A 5,536-nucleotide genomic window follows, 5' to 3' on the forward strand; every position below is an offset into this window, starting at 1 on the left:
AAAACTAACACAATGCATTTTCTAGTAAAGTTACTAAACTTTGTGAATAACAACAGAAAAAATGTATTTACACAAGTAAACCACAATAAACGGATAGTGAATATATAAATCATTTATTTAGAAACAGAAAATAATATATTACACACTTTGGCAATACAAAAGTGATATTTAACTTATTACAGGAGATGAGGAAGGATAAATAGGAGAACATGAAATGTTACCTCTACAATCTTCTATATTCCCTTAAATAAAATTTATAGATGTAGCTACATTTTAAACATATAACACTTTGTGGAATCAAATGTCTTATTATTTTTATCTTTTTACACTTTTTAAAGGTATATTGTATATATACACATTTGTTGGTTAAAAAATGTGTTAATTTCAATTTCTACAAATTCCATTTTGTTTCATAAAGGAATATGATGTACTTAAAAATTCTTAATTTTTTATAAAGAAGTATAATCCAATTGTATTTTATTATGTTGCATCTAGTTCTGGGGTACATGCATAGGCCGTGCAGGTTTGTTACATAGGTACACATGTGCCATGGTGGTTTGCTGCATTCAACCCCCTGTCACCTACATTAGGTATTTCTCCTAATGTTATCCCTTTCTATCCTTCCCCTAACCCTCCTATGCCCTGACAGGCCTCTGTGTGTGATGTTCCTCTCCCTGTGTCCATGTGTTCTCATTGCTTAACACCCACTTATGAGTGATAACATGCAGTGTTTGGTTTTCTGTTCTTGTGTCAGTTCGCTGAGAATGATGGTTTCTAGCTTCATCCACGTCCTTGCAAAGGACATGAATGTATCCTTTTTCATGGCTGCATAGTACTCCATGGTGTATGTGTGCCATGTTTTCTCTATCTAGTTATAGTTTCTTTTGCTGTGCTTAAGTTTAATTAGATCATATTGACAATTTTTGCTTTTGTTATGATTGCTTTTGGCATCTTCATCATGAACTCTTTGCCCATGGCTGTTTTCAGAATGTCATTGCCTGGGTTGTCTTCCACAGTTTTATAGTTTTGGGTTTTGTATTTATGTCTTTAATCCATCTTGAGTTGATTCTTTTCATACAGTGTAAGGAAGAGGTCCAGTTTCAATATTCTGCATCTGGCTAGCCAGTTATCCCAGCACCGCTTATTAAATAGGGATTCCTTTCCCCATTGCTTGTTTTAGTCAACTTTGTTGAACACAACATAAGGTTGTGGATGTGCAACCTTAATTCTGGGCTCTTTATTCTATTCTATTGGTGTATGTGTTTGTTTTTGCACCAGTATCGTGCTCTTTTGGTTACTGTAGCCCTGTAGCATAGTTTGAAGTTAGGTAATATGATACCTCCAGATTTGTTCTCTTTGCCTGTGACTTCCTTGGCTATTAGGGCTACTTTTTGTTCCATATGAATTTCAAAGTCATTTATTCTAGTTCTGAGAAGAGTCTCAATGGTAGTTTAATAAGAATAGCATTGAATCTATAAATTGTTTGTGGCAGTACAGGCATTTGAAAAATATTGATTCTTCCAATGCATGAGCATGGCATATTTCTACATTTGTTTGTGTCATCACTGATTTCTTTGAGTAGTCTTTTGTAATTGCCATTGTAGAGATGTTTCACCTCCCTGCTTAGCTATATTCCTAGGTATTTTATTCTTTTTGTGAATCTTTGTGAATAAGATTGCATTCTTGCCTTGGATCTCAGCTTGGCTGTTGTTGGTATGCAGGAATGCTAGTAAGTTTCGCACATTGATTTTGTACCTGAGACTTTACTGAATTTTTATCAGCTGAAGGAGCTTTTGGACCAAGACTGTGGGGTTTTCTACATGTAGAATCATGTTGTCTGCAAACAGTGATAATTTGACTTTCTCTCTTCCTATTTAAATTCCCTTTATTTATTTCTCTTTAAATGACACGTTATCTAAATGACACATAATTTTATTTAAAAATAAAAATAAGCCTCTTTTTGAAAAACTAAGTATTCAATAGGTATATAAAAGTACTTTTGTAAAACGTAAAATTTTGAAAATATTAGGCCAAAATTTTTGAGTATATGTCCTTGATATAATTTTAATGCTATTTACAAGAAACAAGCAAAAACTACTTTAAAATAATTTAAAATTCACATTGAATAAAAGCCCATATATAATTTGAATATAATTAAATTCAAATTATTATCATCAACAATATTGCATCTAAAAGTTTTTTTTCTTGTTACTTTGGTGGACTTGTGTATTATTTTTCACACACTTCTCTGTCATTTTATGAGAAAAGAAGAAAAGATCAGAAACAACATAATTTCGGGGACTTGGGTGTTATAATTGTAAAAATTACAACTAGCCCTTTTAAAACTTCCAAACATTAAATGATGAATCTTTTAAAACTACAAAGCATGCTAGGACAGAAACGATTATCTTATTTCAAATCAATTGTATATCTCCTCATATTATCTGACTAGCATTAATAATTAACGGTGTGAAACAAAAACATGTATTGAGTCATTATTAATATCACAAACATCTGGCTTGAACTCCATAAAACTCAGTCATACATATAATTAATTATAACACATTTTACCTGCTTCAGAGCATAATTTAAACATATAAAGATGTACAGATTTATTGAAATTAAATTCAGGTTGTTACAAATGAACTGACTAAGAATTAATGGATCATAATTTTATACCTGATTGAGATTTGTGATATATAAAATATAAAATTTAAAAATAACCTAATGTGTGAAATGCTGAGGAAGGAAGGTGGGAGGGAGGAAGGGAGGGAGGAATGGAGGAAAGGAGGAAGGAAGGGAGGGATGGAGGGAGGAAGGAAGGGAGGAAAGATGGGAAGGAAAAGAGGAAGGGAGGGAGGAAGGGAAAAAAAGAAAGAAAAGAAGGTTAACACAGATGCAATGCAAAATGTGTTTGGTATGAAAAGAGCAATAACACAGTGACTGTCTGGAGGGCAAATCTCATCTGCTGTAATAAACATCAAGGTAAGAAGCCAAGATGAATTTGAACAATTTTCTTTCTCTAGCAAAGGAACTGAACAAGAAAGTTGTTAATCACAACTGGTCACCTTCCTTGCTGTTATATGGAATTGCCCTAAAGACCTTCTGGTAAAAAAGCTATTGTAGTTTGAGATTTATGTAATGTGTAAATTGGAATAGAGGCAGACATATTCTCCAAAGGTGTTTTGAGGTATTCTCTGAAGAAAGGAATTTTGTAAATTGTATGAGTATTTTAGCTTTTTATCTCTCAGATTGAGTCTAACATATATCTTTCATCTTACATTAAGCCAATCAAGAAGCAAATTTGAAAGAAATTTATTATTAAAAACGAAGATAGTTGTTGATGATTGCTACTTGATTTGAAGCCAGTAGTATGCTAATTACAGAAGTGAAGAAGCATTTCACATAGAGTAATAAATGGAAGGTCTAGAGAAGAGGGGAAGGAAAGAAAAAATAATAGTCTTAAATGAGATATGAGAAGCCCTTTTTTTCTCTTTTTTCCTTTAGGTATTTGGATGCCCTCATTTGGTCCCTTCATTGAAATCAAGACAAGCAGCCTAAAAGCTAATAGAAAACCAACCCCAAAGGCACTGTGTTATGTTGCTCCTGTATTTCAATCATCTAGCTTTTCATATAACATAAAATAAGGGGTGGTATGAAGGGGATTTCATTTTACAGTATCAGAATTATTTGAAGTTTTTTACAAGAACACCTTTTAGAACTTGTCTTGCACAAATACTTTACATCTCAAATAATGCATTAAATTTAAAACCTATTCAGCAACTAGCATTTTCCTATTTTATTAATTTGCTTCCTTTTCACTTTTCAATACAAGTGATCTTGTGCTATAACCAGATTTGCCTTGCACATGGCATCTTGGCTGTTAAGGGAATGGAAGAATCACAGAGTGCAGATTTCCTGCCCTTAAGTTTAAAGCATCTGCTTTAAAAATGACTCTTCAATAGTGCTTCAATTTGTATTCGTAAGTTTCAGTTTGTAAGAATCAGTCTATCATTCATGGGTATTTAGGTTGATTCATGTCTTTGTCATGACACATTTAACTGTTGTATTAGTCTGTTCTCACACTGCTATAAAGAACTGCCTGAGACCAGGTAATTTATAAAGAAAAGAGGTTTAATTTCCTCATTTCTGCCAGATGTACGGACAGCTTGGCTGGGGAGGCTTCAGAAAACGTACAATCATGGCAAAAGGCAAAGAGGAAGGAGGACATCTCCACATGTCCAGAGTAGTGGGAAGAGAGAAAGAGAGTAGAGGTGCTACACATTTTTAAACAACCAGATGTTGTGAGAACTCTATCACAAAACATCGCTGGGGGATGTCTAAGCCATTAGAAACCACTCCCATTTTACCTCCCACTAGGCCCCTCCTCCAACACTGGGAATTCTGATTCAATATGAGATTTAGGTGCGAACACAGATCCAAACTGTATCAGCTATGTAACAAATCTGCACATGTAACCCTGAGTTTAAAATATAAGTTAAATCAAAAATTGAAAAAAAAATGTATATACATACATATGTGTACACACACACACACATGCACATATGACATGTATAACACAAGACAGAAGGGGAATATGGATCTAAAAATTTGCATTTTTGTATTAGAAGTTTTATTATGGTTAAGTTATCAATATTACTCAAATCCCAATCAGAATTCAGAAAGAATTATTTTGGGTAGAAATTCACAGGCTGATTCAATACTTATATGAAAATGTAAAGATGCTAGAATAACAAAAATGACTTTAAAAAGAACAATGGAGGACTTAAACTACTGTATTAAAAGCATTACTGCAAAACTACAATAATCACACAGCATGTGACTGACATTAAGGATAGAACTAGACATCAGTGGAACAGTATAGGAAGTTTAGAAACAGAATTATGCGTATATGGTCATTCATTTCTAACAAGAGTGCCAAAACAATTCAATGGAAAAACTAGGTGTTTACACAAAAATAACACTGAGACAAGTACATGTCTTAGGGAGAAAAAAAATAACCCATACGCAAAACTGTTTTTAAAATATGAACCAAAAAACAAAATCAAGATCTATTAATATATGTAACAGTCAAAACTTTGAAATTACCAGAGAATAATTATGATAAAATATGGATGCCCCTGGTTTAGGCAAATATGTCTCAGCAGAACATTAAACTTAATCAAGCATCATATAAAAATTAGATACCTGAGCTTCATCAAAATTAAAATGTCTCTGAAAGATACTGTGAGGAAAATGAAAGCTATGGAAATAGAATAAGTTATTTGCAAAACATATATCTAATAAAAGATTTGTATTTATACTCATCGTTTTTGATGGCTGCATAATATTCCATGGTGTATATGTGCCACATTTTCCCTATCCAGTCTATCATCGATGGGCATTTGGGTTGGTTCCAGGTCTTTGCTATTGTAAACAGTGCTGCAATGAACATTCGTGTGCACGTGTCCTTATAGTAGAACGGTGTGTAATCCTTTGGAACCTGGAAACCATCATTCTCAGCAAACTGACAGGA

Source organism: Cebus imitator, unplaced genomic scaffold (assembly GCF_001604975.1).
Source record: "Cebus imitator isolate Cc_AM_T3 unplaced genomic scaffold, Cebus_imitator-1.0 Scaffold408, whole genome shotgun sequence".
NCBI lineage: Eukaryota > Metazoa > Chordata > Mammalia > Primates > Cebidae > Cebus > Cebus imitator.